We start from the raw sequence: 18,542 nt of genomic DNA, 5'->3' as shown, positions 1-18,542 counted from the left end.
ATGGACAACAACTAAGAGAGGTGGAAATGGGAGGGAGGTGGGGGGCATGGGGGGTGGGCTGGGATGGGAATAAAAGACAGAATACTGTAATTGAAAAATAATTAAATAAAAAAATAAATGTTGACCCAGGGCTTCCTGTGTGACCTTATAGATGGCACTATCCATTCTGAAAAACATACATCTCTTACTCAGGTGGCAGCACAGCTTTCCTTCATGAAAGACACAGCTATCACCTTGCCATTGTTACAAAAACTATTTTAAGCCATATTTTCCACCATCCCCCAACCAAAACCTATGGACATCTTGGGGACCTTTTACCCTCTACCACACTTCAGGGACACTCACATACAAAACCCTCTTAAAACTAATTTAAAAACCAATTAAGTGGCAGAACACAAAATTAATGCATAAAAATTGCTGTGTTTCTATACACTAACAATTAACTTCCTGAAAGTAAAATTAAGAAAATTCCATTTTGAAAAAAAAAGTAAAATCAAATATTTAAGAATAAACAACTAAGAAGAAAGACCAATACACTAAAAAAAGACCAAAAAAATTTTGAAAAAGAATTAAATAAGACACACACAAAAAGGAAAGACATCCTTTGTTCAGTGACTGGAAAACATTATTGTTAAAATGCCCCTACTACTCTCAGCTATCTGTAGATTCAGTTCAATCTCTGTGAAAATCTCAATGACTTTTTTAACAGAAATAAAAATATTTAAAACTCATATAGAAACATAAAGGACCCTCAGTATTCAAAGCAATCTTTAGATACTCAAAGTTTAAAACACCGTATTGTGGATTTTAAAAAATATATTATGAAGAAATAGTACTTAAAACAGTATGGAACTGGCATAAAGACAGACACATAGACCAGTAAAACATAATAGAGTGCCCCCAAATAAGCCCATGCATTTATGGTTAACTGACCTTTAACAAGGATTCCAAGGATTCAAAATTGGGAATAACCACTTCAGCAAGTGACATTGGGAAAACTACATATCGAGATGCAAAAGAATGACTTTGGATGCATACTGCAGCATACACAAAAAGTAATGCAAAATAGCCTAGAGACTTGAACACAAAACCTAAAACTGTAAAATTCTTAGAAAGAATTCTTTAGAAACACAGAGGGAATGCTGCATGACATTGGTCTTGGCAATGTTCATGGCTATGGCTTCCAATGTACACGCAGCAAAAGTAAAAATAGACAGTCCAGAGAATATGAAATTAGGAAGCTTCCACGCTTTAAAGGAAATAGTCAACAAAGTGAAACAGCAACCTATGGAATGGGAGAAAATATTTAAAAACAATATATTACATAAGGAGTTAATTTTCAAATTATGTAAGATCTCCACATCGATAGGGAAAAAACCCTAATATCCCAACTTAAAATAGCCGGAGATTAAAAAATATATATCAAATGTTCTTAAATGCATATTACTAAGTGAAACAAGCCAATATGAAAAGCCTACGTAATGTATGGTTCCAACTGGAGATGTTCTGGAAAAGGCAAAACTATGAAACTATGAAGACAATAAAAAGATAGTGGTTGCTGGGTTTAAGTAGGGCAGAGGATTTCTGGGCAGTGAAAATACTCTCTATTATATTATAATGATGGATACATGTCATCAACATTTGTCTAAATTCATAGAATGTACAACACCTAGAGAATGAATACTGAAGTAAACTACAGATTTTAGGTGATCATGATGTGACATTGAGGATCCATCATTAGTTTAAAAATAGTACCTTCTTGGTAAATTATGTTGATAAAAGAAAGGGGGGGGCCCTACCCGTGTGGGTTGAAGGGTATGTGAGAAACCTCTACTTTCTTTTTAGTTTTGTTGTGAACCAAATACTTGAATACTTAAAAAAAAAACACAAATGATCAAAGAGTATGAAAAAATGCTCTATATCACTAATTATCAGAGAACTGCAAATCCAAACCACAATGAGATATTGCCTCATACTTTTTAGGATGTTTATTATTTAAAAAAATGTTGGCAAAAAAATTGGAGAAAAGGGAACAAACTCTTGTACACTGTTAAAAGGAATGTAAAATGGTACAACCACTTTGAAAAACAGTATAGAAGTTCCACTCAAAATTAAAAATTAAAGTACTATGTAATCCACAGTCTCAATTATAGATATTTATCCAAAATAACTGAAATCAGGATATCAAATATATGTTGGCATCTCAATGTTTATTGAAGCACTATTAAAAATAACCAGGGTGTGGAAATAAATGTCCATTGAAGCCCTGGCTGGTATAGCTTAGTGGATTGAGTGCGGGCCTGCAAACCAGACAATCGTAGTTTAATTCCCAGTCAGGGCACATGCCTGGTTGCAGGCTGGCTCCCTGCAGACCAGTTCCCAGCAGGGGATGCACGAAAGGCAACCATACATTGATGTCTCTCTCCCTCTCTCCTTCCCTTGACCTCTAAAGATAAATAAATAAAATCTCAAAAAAAATGTCCATTGACAGATAAATAGATCAGGACAATGTGGTCTATGCATATAAGGGAATATTACTGAGCCTTAAAAAAGGAAGCCTTGCATTAAGCTAACAACATGGATGAACTCTGAAAACATTATGCTAAGCAAAATAAGCCAGTCAAGGAATAACAAATACTGCATGCGGTACCTACAATAGTCAAAATCATAGAATCATAGAAATGATAGTTTCCAAGAGCTGGTAGGGAGAAAAAAATGGAAATTTAAAATCAATGAGCATAAAGTTTCAATTATGTTAGAGGAATGTGTTCTAAAGATCTGCTTTGCAACCTTGTGCTTACAGCTGACAATACTGTGTCATACACTTAAAATTTTATTAAGAGCGTTAATATGTTGTGTCCTGACCATTACTTCTTGGCCTTTTGGCTAAGGTCAAATGTAGTATCTATTCTTATCAGTTTAAAATAAAATAAAAATTTCCTTGCTGAGATATTGGTGTACATTTCTTTCTTTGAAATGTTCCATAAAAGGATATAAAACAGTGCCATTCCCTTACTAGTTGCTGTTTTTAGAGTGGTTAAAGCACTTCTCTGCCCAACTGGAACATAACGAAAAGTTCCTGCTTCTGTTTTCTCCAAAATCACATTATTCACAAGTTACCTCAATAGCATCTTTTATCATTCTACTGCCCTCTTCAAAGTTTTACGATGGCTTTTCACTGACTATCAAATAAAGCATATTTTCTTCTCCTGGAACTCACAAACATCTATCTGTTATGTCTTAAAAATCTGTCCAAACTATAGCAGGATCATCTACCAAACTATCAGGCACTCAACTCGGGCATATACAGAAGGGCAGGAAGCTGAGAGCAGACAGAACTAAAATCAGAATTACCTATAACTAAACATTAGTTTCTCAAAGACAACTTGTACTTTCCCTAACCCCGAGGATCATAGTGGAGGAGCTCCTGATCTGTGTCAGTGACAACAGCCAGTGGCCTCTGCTCTGGGGAGTGATGGGTAAAGCATATTAACAAATGTCACCAAACACCATGAAAATAGAAGTCATTTCAGGGCAGGGTGACAGCCAGTGAATAGGGTTAGAAGAAGAGGTTCCATTAGAGATGAGAAGATTCTTCCTGGGATTTCGTAAGGGGCAGGATCCAAGCCCAGGAGGTTCCTGTATGATAGCAGGGACATTCGGTGGTAATTAGAAATGGAGAAGCGGAACGGTGGAGATGGACTTCGAATCCTCTGGGACTGTAATTAGTAACGTTAGCACTGGGGAACATGGGGATGCCCAGGATTTATTCAATGAATTCTGTAAACTGGTGTCTTTAATAGCCCATTACATAAACATTCCTAACTCACTTCCGGGTATGAAGTTCCCCTGCTTTGCTCAAATTGGATAAGATTAAGAATATTCACCAGTTCAGTGATTGGTGAAGAAAGTAATAGTACCTCCAACAATATTTTGCTTTTGTTCTCCTGTTACGAAGAGATAATCAGGTGTCTAGGGAAGATCTGAGAGATTATCAAGGTGAACAAATTTTTTGAAAATCTAGCGATAGGTCTTTCTTTCAGTAAAAAGATTATTTAGGTGAGTCCATTTTGCTTCATCATATGTGGATTTGGAGCCTGTCTACATTTTGGTGAATCTGTTGGAGGAAATTGTATAAGTTGGAGTCACATGCTTCATTCCTTCTGATCAAAAGTAATACAAATGAATTTTTAAAAAACCCAAACATTAGAATATAATCAAATCCTATTATAATCATCATGTCAAAGGTAATGTGTCTGAAACTAAAGGAGTAGCCAAAAGGTGTTTGTTGTGTTTTGTTTTGGTTTTTATTAAACTCTACCAAGCCAAAGGGAAGAGAGGAGCAGTAAGCAGTGTTTTGTGTAGTTAAATATTCCTTTATTTATGGACTCCAAGGAAAATAAAGATATCTTGCAAAAATGGGGCAGGAAATGACTCCCTTCTTAGTAAGGGTTTTAATTTTTGGACTAAGAACAAAATCCTATGGGCATTTTCCAAATAGGTCATAAAAATCAGCTGGGTGTAAGAAAATCTCATTGCCAAACCATAATCATTATTTCTATTTCACTAATGAAGGTATAAGCATATTGCTATATACAACAGTGCATGATATATATATATATATATATATATATATATATATATATATATATATATATATACACATACACGCATACCCACACTAATGTGTTAAAGTCAGATCTTGGTTTTCATGCTGTACAAATTTAGATTTGAGTCTTTTATCTAGTGGTGGTAATGTGTATTTTAAGGCTTAAAATTAAAACAAGATAAGATCTTTACATAATAGAGTTATTTGAGGACTTGGTATAAAACCCTGAGCAATATTTTAGGTTATTTTTGGAATCCTGGCAAACCAGCACCTTCATATGTAATTGTCAAGAGTCTTTTCTCAATCTTCAGAGTAAATTCCACCTGTAATGTTGTTTACCTACCCAATATTTATTGAAAAGGGCAAACTGATCAATGTTATTCCATTATTTTATAAATTGTTTGTGAAGTTTAGATTTTAAATTCATGCTTAAAAAATGTAGTTAAGATCCTTCATCCATTTACCAAGTCAATGTTGACCACATATTTTGTGCCAAAAGTATTAGTCTAGACAGTCACTGAAAGTATCATATGAAGATGAAAAAGTTCCTACTCTCATAAAAATTAAATTCTGATAAAGAAACAAAAATTAGAAATATGATTGACAAAGGAAAGCCTTTTTAAGGAGATAATTATTGGGCTAATCCATGAAAAACAAAAAAGATCTAGTTATACGAGTAGTTAAGAAAATAGAATTGCAGACTGAGGAGACATTGCTTCTGGATACTAAAGTTGCATTAGGAAAAATCATAATTGCATAATGGTTTTCTCAATTTACAGTAACACCAGGGAAGACCAAATCACAGCAAAGAAATAATGGACAATGTCTATAAAGGCTTTAATTTAAAACTTTTTGTCCAGTCCAACTTTTGCTGGTGAAGCAAAGTGGGATTCCCCCCATTAGTAACATTATTATGATAAATTCTAAATACTGCTTAAGATGTCTAGTACTGGCATACAGTAATTTCCCCTACACCCTGTAACAGACAATATATTATTGCCACTTTTTGTAAGCTAAGGTTTCACAATGCACTCTGTGGAAGACGATTCACAGGTATATTATCAGAAAACTTAAGCTTCAAACTAAGGAAATCTCTTCTCTTGTGTGTAGTTCATGTCTCCATAGGTAAGTTATATCTTTTTAGCCAGATGAGGCAAAATGAAGTTCTAACTGAATTTCGATATTGATCCGTATTTTTATTTCTGGAGAAAGTCATAAAATCTATCTGCAGAAAGACACTCAATGTTTGCTACATGTGTTTTTGAATAAATACCAAATGCCCATTGAGGTACCGCTGTTCAGTCTGGAGGGTCCTATACCTTCAAATGATAAAGCTTCCTACCTTTACATAAGGGCAGGAGGTGATGTTGGTAGTGTTTAGATAATTGTTTGGAGTTGCATTTGAATCTTCTTATTTGTGAATTGCTTCATTAATATTCAGGGATATCTTGCATGATGTTGAATTTATCAGATGTAGGAAGGGAGATGTATAGTCAGATAAGTTTGTTGTTGGTGTTAGTATTTTTATCTCTGAATCAGAAGAGGTCATGGTCAGACCATGTAGAAATCCTGAACTTCAAAACAGAGACTATATATCTATGGGTCATCTGTATGTCCTCCTTGGAGAACTTACAGATCTTTTTTCTCATTTTTCAATTGGCTCATTTGCCTTCCTGATATCCAATCATATGAGTTCTCTATATATTTTGGAGATCAAATCCTTTTCTGATGGATCATCAGCAAACATGTTCTCCCATATGATCAGTTCCCTTTTCATTTTAATGATGGTTGCTTAGGCCATGCAGAAGCTTTTTAGTTTGATGGAGTCCCATATGTTTATTTTTTCCTTTATTTCCCTTGCCCTAGGAGATACATTGGCAAAAATATTGCTGTGTGGGATGTCAGCCTCAGGAGAAACTGAGGGTATAGAAAATTGAATACTTTGTCTAAGTTTATACAACTATTAAGAGAAATTTGAATTCAAGAGTGCTAAGATCTGTACTCTTTTCAATATTATTTTAGATATTTTCTACAGATCTACTTTTGATCATCAGAGTTTTTATATTAGAATATAAAACTAAATGAAGCTGATTTAAGCCATCCAAAAGAGAAAATTTCCTCTAGAAAATTTGATCATTTTTCTTAAATAATAAAGACTAATCTCCTCTTTGTTTCTATAATGTAAATAATAAATATGAATAATGAATTAAAATTTTACTAGCCAATGGCACCAAAATGTGAGAATGGTATGCTAATAAATTTGTGTTCCTCAGTAAAATAGAGTAACAGTAGGTATGTCCTGCCTAGTCCTTAAGAGAAAACAAGGAAATAAAAAGTATGTCCAGTTCTTCTTTTCCATTTAATTAATTAAAAAATAAGTAAAGTCTATTTTTAAAATTACAAATTTAATGGACCCTTTTAGAAATGGATAGGCTAGCAGAATAAATTGGTGAAGCTATAGTTTGTTACAATTAAGCCATAGATGTTTTCCAGTGTCAATTAGTGTGTGTATGTGTATGTGTATAAATTCTGTAGATTTAATTCACTGCCTTAGAGAAAACATACATTTTCACCTACACTTAGGCTAAGAATACTCAATGGACTGAAGGATTATCTAGTGCTGTCTTTCAGCAGTATTTTAAAAAGGTTTTTAAAAAAAGGTTGGGAATGTCCACCTCCACACCCTCTTTAATCACCATACTAGTTTCTTTACCTCATTTTCAGAGGTTGCTTTTCAACTGGGTATCTTGAAGCCACTTTCTCTGTGTTCCAGGGAATGGAAAGGAGAAGCATAGAGTGGTAGATAGAAAAAAAATTTAAGAAATGCAAAGTGGATATAACTTGGGACCCTGAAAAATGAGAAATGTAGTCTCTGACTGACTGATCTCAACTTCCAGGTCAAGAGAGAGTTGTATTTCTGAAATGTGTTCTGCTAGGTCTGCTATAGCTAATACCATAAAATGGGTTGCTAAAAACGATAGACATTTATTGTTTCACAGTTTCAGAGGGTAGATGTCCAGAATCCAGCTATTAGCCCTCTGACACCTGTAAGGAGAATGCTTCCTTGCTTTTCTTAGCTTCTGGTGGTATCTATCAGTCACTGGTACTCCTTGGTTTGTACATGTATTATGTCAGCCTCTGCCTTCATCTGTTCAAGGAGTTCCCCTGAGCACCTCTGACTGCAGGGCTATCTTCTTTAGATATATCAATCAGATTGGATTAAGGACCCACCCTACCCCAGTATGATCAAGTCTTAAGCAACAGCATCTATAGCAACCCTACTCCCAAACAAGATTACATTCTAAAGCACTGGACATTGGGACTTCATTTTATCCTTTTCTGAGAGAGACACAATTCAACCTTCCACTTAAAAGGGATGTAGCAAGAAGATACATTGGTGGTGGATCATAATGGTTCCTATGCTCTTAATGAGGCCCAGTGAGGCATGAAGTTATTGACTATATATTTTTTATTAAAAGTTGGTTTTAAGCTTTGAAGGAGAGAAAATACATGCTCAAAAATAAATCAGGCAACATAGTCAACTTTTAAAAATATGATGTGATATTTAACTCATAATCTTAGTAATAAAATGATAAATGCATTATATTTATTGAAATATGGATTCTGAAAAAACATTTTTCACACTTTATTCTGCTGTGCTCCATATTGAAAACTAATAGGTACATATTAAATTCTTGAGGGTAATAGATTATTTAATTAGGAATGGCTCTGCTTTAGATTTCTTGAGATAATTAGAACTATTTGATACTTAAAAAATAAATTGATTTATCATCAACATTTTTCTTGTAAAGCTAATAATACAATTAATTTTTATTTGCCTGGTTTGGGCCTCAATTGTTTTACTTTACTGCTGAGAAAGGCTTCTTTTTTATGAGGGTATTTTAGAGTTTGATCTGAGAAGTTTGAAAGAAGAAACAGTCGTGCCTTGTCAAATATGAACAAGAAAAGATACGAAACAATTTATTTTAATGCAGTAACACTGGTGACAATGAGTTGTGAAATGTTTTATTTTTATAATAGAACTAATTCAAGAAGTAACTATGGAAAAGTTGAAATCCCATGAGCTTGTAAAACATGCCGCTGTAATTATCTCTGCTTTCTCCTTCTTTCATAGAAACAAACTCACTTCAAACAGAACTATTTAAAAAGAGACAAAGCCCCCACATATAATATCCTCAAACCCAGGAAAAGTCAGTTATTTTAATGAGTATGAAATAAAGTCTAATGAAATGAGTGACATTGAGTAGTATGAGCATAATTTCCATTTTTCCATCTTTTAGGAAACTGTCTTAATGCTTCACTTTCTGAAATAATAATCTAAAAATAAAACAAGTTTTAACAATGGTGACTGGCATTGTGAGTATACTGTAGATTTTGTTCCCACATATGAAGGTAATTCTGCTGTTTTATAGGGAAAAAGTGCTTGTTTCATTAGTATAAAGTAATAAAATAGAACACTTATTTCTGATATTCTAATCATTCAGAAGTTAACTTTTTAAAGTAAATGAAATAGTCCCTAAATGAAATTTTATTGTAATCCAAATAGCTATTTGTCAAGTTGCTTAAAACAATAAAATCCTCTCCTACAAGTAAAACAAATGATATGGCATAAAAAGAGAATAATTTGTGATGAAATTACACATATATTTTAATAGGTTTATTGATCTACAATGTAACTGTAGTACTATTCACTTATTTGATGTATAGTTTTAGGCTTTAAAATCATATACAACCATATATTTATTCCCATAATCAAGATATAGAAAAAGTCTATTGCCCAAATGATTTCTTCATGCTATGCTATCATTTTATACTCATTACCTCTTGCTTCATCTACACACATTTGCTTTATCTAGAACAGGGGTGTCAAATTCATTTTCACCGGGGACCACATTGGCCTCACAGTTGCCTTCAAAGAGCCTCAATAATTTTAGGACTCTATAAATGTAACTAGTCCTTAACTGTTAAGGAGTTGAAATTACATTTCACCCTTCAAAGGCAACAGTGAGGCTGATATGGTCCCTGATAAAAATGAATTTGACATCCCTGATCTAGAATGTCACATAAATAAAATTATATAAAATCTAGCTTTTTACATAAGACTTCTTTCATTTGAGATTCATCCATGTTATTGCACATGGTCAATGATCCATTCCATTTCAATGAGGAGTAATATTTTGTTCTGAGATTATGCTATAGTTTGTCTATCCACTTATTGGATGGAGGACATTTGATGGTCTCCATTTGTTTGTGGTTTGAAATAAAGTATAAGCATTCATACATAGGTTTTGTGTCAACATAGCTTCCAGTTATTTAGGGAAGGTACGTGTGAATGTCATAACAAATTAATATAAATCTAAGTTAGGCTCAGAAGAAACTGCCCATCTGTTTTCCAAAGAGGTTGTGCCACCAGGAATGTATGAGTCCTAGTTGTTCTGTGATATGTGCCAGAATTTGTAACTGCCATTTTAATTTACATCTTTGCCATTCTAGTAGGACTGTAGGATAGACTTCATTAAAAACAAAAAGTAAAAGAACAAATTAATCATTAAATGGAGCTATTTAGTTGAGCATGAAGAATAATGTCTAGAAAAATAACTGTCATATGTCCTTAAAAGTAAACCTAATCCTCCCTAGTATAAATTACTATTCTCATTTTTCGTAGTAAATTAGCCATTCAAGATATTTCATCATTATATGAATTGACAGCTTTTGTTGTCAGGATATCAGAATAGATCAGAACACCTAGGTCAGTGGGTATGGCTATCTAAACCTACACACTGTCATTTCCAAAACAGCACATTGGCCTAAAACTATTTTTTTCTTTTTCAACAGGGAATATTTATTGGCAATCCATTGCTTTTCTGTGTTAAATTTCCATAGGCCATTTAAATAGAATTACATTGAAAAAAGGTCATTCATTTCTTAAGCAAAGTGAATTGTTTTACCCATATAGTAAGATTTAAATTATAAATGAAAATATAAATCTCAATCTTCAGTGTTGAGTCAACAAGCAAAATCTCTCTTGAAACTCAATTAAGTAAAAATTGCCTTGATCTATGGCTATGTTTTTAACACCAACTAATGAGCAGAGAGCAACATTTCTGGAAACCCTGCCTCATACTAAATTTTGACAAAGTTTGTCATCTCAATTGCATCAGTAATGGGGTCACTCCTATATCCTGATTTTAAAAGGCAAAAGATTTACACCATCTGAAGCAAAACCAGAGTAGATTTTCATACACTTAGCAGATATTTCATGAATTCAGAGAGGTAGCATCACCAGTTAAAGTTGGTACTTTAACTTGTTTTGTACTATTACCTTGCACTGTACTTTGACTTGTATTGTACTATTGACAGTACAAAGTACAAGCTATTGTTTTATCTCAAGGTTATTCTAGAAATTCAGGAATCTGGCACTTAGCAAAAGCCTCCCCCTATCTGATAATTCTATATTCCTAATTTGTAGATTTTGATTACATGTACAAAAATTAGTTAATTGATCAAAGAAAAAGAAAAAATATAAATAGAGCATATTATTGGGGTAACACACTTGATAAGAGCTTCCATTGTACTCGGTAGTCCTTGAGATTTATTACTATATGAGTTTTTCACTAAACTTACATAGAAAATCTTAAGACAAATGATACTAACAATGACAAAAATAATAATAGAGCTTGATCAACTTTTAAATAAGGATTTTATTTAATTTAAGAGAGAGGGGAATTGAGGGAGAAAGAAAGGGAGGGAAACACAGATCAGTCTCAACCTTTCAGTTCATAGACTGGCACTCAACCCACGGAGCCACACCAGCCAGGGTTAGCTTGATCAACTCTTATGAGTAAGTCTACTAATGGTTTCCTTGGTTAATTTCCACATCATTAAAAATATGTCCACTGTATATAAAACATAGATCAATTTTTTAAATAATTTAATTGATTGGGTTATTTATTTAATATAACTTTATAGTAAAACTAAAACGTATTTGTCAGTGAAGATTATTTTTACATTTTACATTATTATATTCATACCCTTTCTTTGCAACAGGATGCACAGAAAAGGGCATTTTCACTGCAATTTTTCTTCCTGTATACACTGCATAAAAATGAAACTATGTCAGTATTATATTGAAATCATGAGAAATCTGTTTCTTTGAAAGTTACTGATAGATTTTTCATACAAAAATACTCAGTGGAAAATTGGTTAAATTTCCATATTTTTGTTTTTAATGACGGAGATTGTGGTTGTCTTTCTAGAAGTCCAGAGAAAGTAGAGTTTACCAGAGAGACATGGTAGAATATTTTTTATGTTTTAAGACTAAATTTAATGTGCCAGAATATAACATGGCACAAAGACAAAGGGTGCTAATACCTGTCAAATTCAACCAAGTTAATTAGGATAAACTGACATGCAGGAAGCTAATTGTGTCAGATAAAATATTACACTTTAATTGTAATTTTAAGAGATGCGATACTTACTTCACCCCAATCATTTATTATTGTAAAAGTTCCAACTACTACCATAGGAGACATTTGAGTTTGTTTATTCTTTTGATGATTTAAAAAGATGTATAAAATTCAAAAATTATTTCTGATACATAAAACTATAGATTTATACCCCTGTCCATAAATTATATAACCTAACAAAACAAGAGGAACCTATAGACTCTTGGAAATAAACCATCACCCCAATATTTTCCTTAGCAAGAAGACAAATGAAAAGTTTTTCACGGTTATTAATAACAAATTAGAAACACCTAATATCTAAAAATGGAACATTTATCTAATTATGACTTTAACGAGAATTCAATAATATTGTATTCAATATAGTTAATTATCTTCCTATTAAATCTGAACAGAAACATGTAGCCGCATATTCAGTTTTACAGAATTGAGACTAAATTCAAAATTATCTCTAAAGTAAGTACCCACTGAGAGTTCTTCATCTAAAATTTAATTATCAGAGATATATTCTCACAGGAAAAATGTCCTCAATAAGTAAAAATGACTGAAGTTAGTTTGATTTATTATTTGCTGATGTGGCTAACATAGTATCTAGAAATGGTTAAAATCTAAAAAAAGAAATTAACATTGAAATTAATATATTTCAACTTTTGCCTTGTAGTTATAGAATTTGTGATTAGAGAGGTTGAATCAGTGACCTGAAATTGCATATTCATGGGGCTGTAGAAAAACGAAGATAGTTTTAAGCTAGATAAGAGCCCAATGCCTCCTCCGCTATCATTAACTAGCCCTATGACAATGGGAAAGTTCCTTAGACCATATCTCTTATCCTAGAAATACAGGTTATTTTGGGTGTAAGCCCAGGAATTGTTATCTATGCCATAACAACAGGAAAACCTGGAATTAATGATCACCTCACCTATACCTTCATCTGGTACAGTCACTATCTTACTGATTTGTCTACCTAATCAAAACACTTTTGGAAATAAAGACTACTTCTAGAGGCTGTAATCTACTTCAGATCCCTGTGCTTTCCATGATGGATATTATAGGGTTTGGAAAATCAAGATGAAAAATGAATTATTTACTAATGGGATGTAAAGTACCGGCATGAGAAAGAAAATCTTCGGTGTTGGCTGGCCAGTCCCAAAGCTCAGAGATTGCCTTCAGTCACCTACACAGCTCAGTGCCTTCTCTGCCTGCAGACACAGTGAGGATCATTATCAGAATATCATGAACCCAGCCAAACTGGAGAATATGAAATTTCTGACATCCTATAATCTGTGCGCTATTTAGGAAACTGTAGCAGGAATGACAGAGAGCAGAGCAGAACAATTAGAAATCCTGATCCTTCTGACTTCTCACTCACCGCTGGCAATGGCATCTCAGTTGAATTAATTCTGATCATTATTGTGACCTGGTAAAAGAGGTTTATGAAGAAATATGTGGTTGTTCTTCCTGTTCACCTTTCAGTTACTTATTTCAGAATAGATACTTAAAGTGGCACTATTAGCTTGCCATGTATAGGGTGGGTGAATTACCATGTAAGGATGCTTAGGTAGTTGGGTGGATTCTACCACCACCATCAACTGTCTGGGAAGATGGAGTAAGATATTCCAGGTCACTCAGACCACTGCCAGTACTGAGTTTGTTAAATAGCCTTTGAAGACAAAACTACCTGGTATATCTGCTGCAGCCTGTTTCCAAATGACTGCCTATGAAAACCTCACAGTCCTTCATTACAGAGCTAGCCTATCCTTGACAGAAGATATAGCCTGGCAGTTGACTGGTTGAGATAGCTTTTCCTCTGGGCAGATATACACAACATTGGGTCAGGAAGCTGGTACCAAATGCTAACCTTCCATATACCAACACTGACAGGCACATAAACCCTGTGACCATTCACCCACACTCACAGCCTCTTATTCTCCCTTGTTTAAATGCAGAGAGTGCCCCTGTACTTCTGAAGATGGAGCTGTATACTTACATTGAGTAAATTTTCAACTGCCTTTTTTCCAGGTCTTTATTTCTCTCCCCCATCATTCTCTCTGCCAATTGGAAAATGAATATTGGCATACAAATATAACCTGTTCTACTACCTTTTAATAGTTTAAACCAAGATATTTCTGTCAATAAATTCCTTTGCAGTCTCAGTTGCCCTCCTCTGTACCATTTCTCTGAAGGTTTGTTTGTAGAGGTGCTCTTCCCATCACTACTTGTGCTCATTCTTCAACATCCTTCACCATTTCTCACCTGGACAACTGCAACATTCTCTTTGTTTTCTCCTCACTAACCCAAATTTATCTGCAACAAACCAGGCAGCATGATATGAACAATTTTTTTAGTTTGAAAGTTGAGATTTTTTTAAGTTGAATTTATTGATGTGACATTGGTTAATAAGATCTATAGGTTTCAAGTATACAAATCTGTGATACATTATATGGTATATTGTATTGCATTCTCACCACCCAAAGTCAGATCATCTTTCATCATCATAGATTTGGCCCTCTTTACCCTTTATAAACTTTCCAAACCCCTTCCCTCTGGTAACCACCACACTAGCGTTTATGTCTATGAGTTTCAGTTTTCTATCATATGTATGAGTGAAATCATATGGTTCTTAGCTTTTTCTAACTGAATGATTCCATTTAGCATAATAATATCAGGCCCATCCATGTTGTCACAAATTACAGTGTTTCATCTTTTCTTATAACTGAGTAGTATTCCATTGTGTGTGTGTGTGTATCACAACTTCTTAATATGATAAAATGACACTTGGTTGTTTCCATGTTTTGCCCACTGTGAATAATGCTGCAATGAACACAGGAGTGCATATATCTTTGCAAACACACATTTTTAAGTTTGGGGGGGTAAATACTCAGAAAAGGGGTTGCTGGTTCATGTGGTAGCTATATACTAAATTTTTGAGGAAACTCCATACTGTTTTATATAGTGACTATACCAGTTAATATTCCCACCAACAATGAATGAGGGTTCCTCTTTCTCCATAACCACTCAAACCCTTTTATTCCTTGTCTTGTTGATAATACCTATTCTAACATGTTTATCTCATTGCAGTTTCGATTTCCATTTCCCTTACAGCTAGTGAAGTTGAGCATCTTTTCATATATCCGATGGCCATTTGTACGTCTTTTGGGGAGAATCATCTGTTCATGTCCTCTGCTCATGTTTCAGTACGATTGTTTGGTGTTGGGTTATATTAGCTCTCTATATGTTTTGGATATTCGCCCCTTGTCAGAACTGTTGTTCGCAAGTATCATCTCCCTTTTCACTGGTTGCCTTTTTGTTTTGTCAGTGGTTTCTCTTTCGTAAGGAAGCCTTTTAGTTTTATATAGTCCCATTCATTTATTTTTTTGCTTTTACTTCCATTGCATTTGGAATTAAATTCGTAAAATATTCTCAAATACAAGGTTCATATTTTAGTACCTATGACTTCCTCTATGTAATGTATTGTTTCACACCTTATATTTAGGTCTTTGATGCACTTGAATTAATTTTTGTACATGGGGACAAAGTGTAGCCTAGGTTCATGCTTTTGTATGTGGCTTTTCAATATTCCCACCACATTTATTGAAAAAGCTCTTTTTTCTCAATGTATGTTTTTGGCTCCTTTGTCAAAAATTATTTGCCAATGTGCATGTGGTTTTATATCTGGGCTCTTTATTCTGTTCCGTTGGTTTGGGTGTCTGTTTTTCTGACAATACCACGCTGTTTTGGTTATCATCATTGTGTAGTATAACTTGAAGTCAAGGAGTGTGATACCTCTGGCTTCATTTTTTCCCCTGAGGATTGCTTTGGCTATTAGAGTATCTTCTGGTTCTATACGAATCTGATTTTTGGTTTTAGTTTCTTTAAATATGTCATTAAAATTTTGATGGGGATTGTATTCAATGTGTATATTGCTTTGGGCGATATGGCAATTTTAATTATCTTTCTTCCAATTCATGATCACAGAATATCTTTCCATTTCATTGTGTCCTTTTTAATCTCCTTTAATAATGCTTTGTAGTTTTTAGCATATAGTCATTCACATTTTCTGTTATGTTTATTTGTGGGCATTTTTTCTTTTAGTTGCAATTGCAAAATGAATTGTGTTTTTCATTTCTCTTTCTGAAATTTCATTGTTAGTATAGGGTAAATCAGTGGAATTTTGTACATTTACTTTGTATCTTACAACTTTATTGCATTTGTTTATTGTTTCTAACAGGTTTTTGGTGGAGTCTTTAGAGTTTTCTATGTAAAGATTCATGCCATTTGCAAAGAGTGACATTGTTACTTCTTCATGCCCACTTCAGATACCTTTTTGTTTCCTTCTCTTGTTGGTTGCTCTGGCTAGAACTTCCATCACTGTCTTGAATAAGAGTGGACATTTTCTTTGTCCCTGATGTTAGAGGACAAGTTTTTAGTTTTTTACTATTGAGTAAAACATTTACTAAAGGTTTGTCGCATATGGCTTTTATTATGTTGAGGTCCTTTCCTTCTATACCTATTTTATTGAGTGTTTTAATCATAAATGGATGTTATATCTTATCAAATGATTTTATGCACCTGTAGAGATCATATAATTTCATCATTTTTGTTAATGTGGTATATTAGGTCGATTGATCTACATGTGTTGAGCCATCTTTGTGCTCCTGGTGTGAACCTCCCTGGACAGTGCTGCATTATTTTTCTAATGTATCATCGTATTTAATTTTGCTTAGGATTTTTGCATCTACATTAATCTGATATGGCTGCATAGTTTTCTTTTTGTGTGTTATCCTTATCAGATTTTGGTGTCAAGGTCATGCTGGCCTCATAAAATGTGTTGGAAATGATTGCCTCTTCTCCAGTTTTTTGGAACAATTTGAGAAGGATCATTAACAAATCTTTCAATGATTGGTCGAATTCACTAATGAGGCATTTTTTAACACACTATTGCTTCTCTCCAATTTTTCCACTCAATGGCTTCCCACTAAACTTTTTAATTAATTAATTAATTAATTAATTATTTTGAGAGGGGGAAGGGAAAGAAAAGGAAAGAAATATTGATGTGAGAGAGAAACATTGATTAGTTGCCCCTGGTACATGTCCTGACCAGGATCCAGCCTATAACCCAGGCATGTGCCCTGACTGGGAATCAAAACTGTGACCTTTTGCTTTGCTCAATGGCATCCGACCAACTAAGCTACACTGGTCAGGGTCCCACTAAGCTTTTAAAGGACCTCCTCATTCTTTGATTGAAATCTGCTTCTCCACCACTATCTTCCTTCCTCATAATGCCCAGAAACACAGGTATGTTGTTTACTCAAATATGCTAAACTTATTCTAACATAAGAATATTGCACTTGCTCTTCCTTCTACTGTAGACTTCATAACTCTTATGATCACCCTCTTTCACTGCTCAGATAGCAAATAAATTTTTTCCTGAAAGAACTTGGTTGGCCACACCTGCAGTTTCTCTGTCATATTACCTGTTGCATTTATTTGTGCATTGGCCACTGTCTGGCATTATTGTTCATTCACCCTAATAATTTCCTTGCTCCTTTGGAATATGTTTCAAATGAAGAGAGGGGGATCTTAATTATTGTTAACAGTTGTTCCCTAAGTGTTTCTAACAGAGCTTGACATCTTACAGACTCCTATAAATATTTGTTTAACAAATCCATTGTTACATGTAAATGTTACACAGTTACATTAAGATCATAAGTGAAGAAATCTGGCTAAGTTAGGTATTTTGAGGAGACTTCTTTTGTCTAGAATTAAACAAAGGGAAAGAATTATCTTCTAATTTGTTAGCAAATTTTTAAGGCTATCAGGTAATCAAGTGATTTCTTTCTAAAACCTGAAACATATTTCACATACATACTTTACAACAAGGAATCCACTAGAAAATCAAAGTCAAACTAACAACAAGACAATAAGACAAACTATCAAAAAAACAAGGCTGCTATGTCTTGCCAAGGAGAGCATCATTTCCCTTCACTTTGATGACACACTGCCAACTGCCTTCATTTACACCCAAATAAACTATTCTATATTTTGTTGAAAGAGACAGGCTTGTTCCAAGATGAACAGTGGTGCAGATATAATTCCTTCACCACAGATTTTGAAGATTATTTTTAAATGAATTTTTAAAAGTCGTGGAGTAAATGATGAAATAAAGATAATTAAACCTTCCAAAAATGAGTATGGATCTTTGGAGACATACCAAAGTATTTCACTTAGGAACATCTGATATATCCACAAATGTCCTTTTGATGGAAGGAAGAAGACACATTTAATTCTCAAGTTATGTGAATCAATGTCAAACCTAACATTTTTGGAGAAGTTAATTGAAATTACATCCAGGAGGTTTAGTGCAGCGGAGGAGTTTCAATGCCTGAAGTTACCCATTTGGAATTGCACTGAAAACAAACAAAAACAAACCTAATGACTGTTAAATAGCT

General features: G+C 33.9%; 1 pseudogene; it reads left to right on the top strand.

Moving 5' to 3' along the window:
* Window positions 1–2,866: 2,866 nt before the first annotated feature.
* On the top strand, window positions 2,867–3,071 carry LOC119048452 (uncharacterized; annotated as a pseudogene).
* The last annotated feature ends 15,471 nt before the right edge of the window (window positions 3,072–18,542 follow it).

The sequence above is a fragment of the Artibeus jamaicensis genome, unplaced genomic scaffold (assembly GCF_021234435.1).
Source record: "Artibeus jamaicensis isolate MK-2021 breed Jamaican fruit bat unplaced genomic scaffold, CSHL_Jam_final scaffold_369, whole genome shotgun sequence".
Taxonomy (NCBI): Eukaryota; Metazoa; Chordata; class Mammalia; order Chiroptera; family Phyllostomidae; genus Artibeus; species Artibeus jamaicensis.
This window is presented reverse-complemented; position numbering and strand designations above follow the sequence as displayed.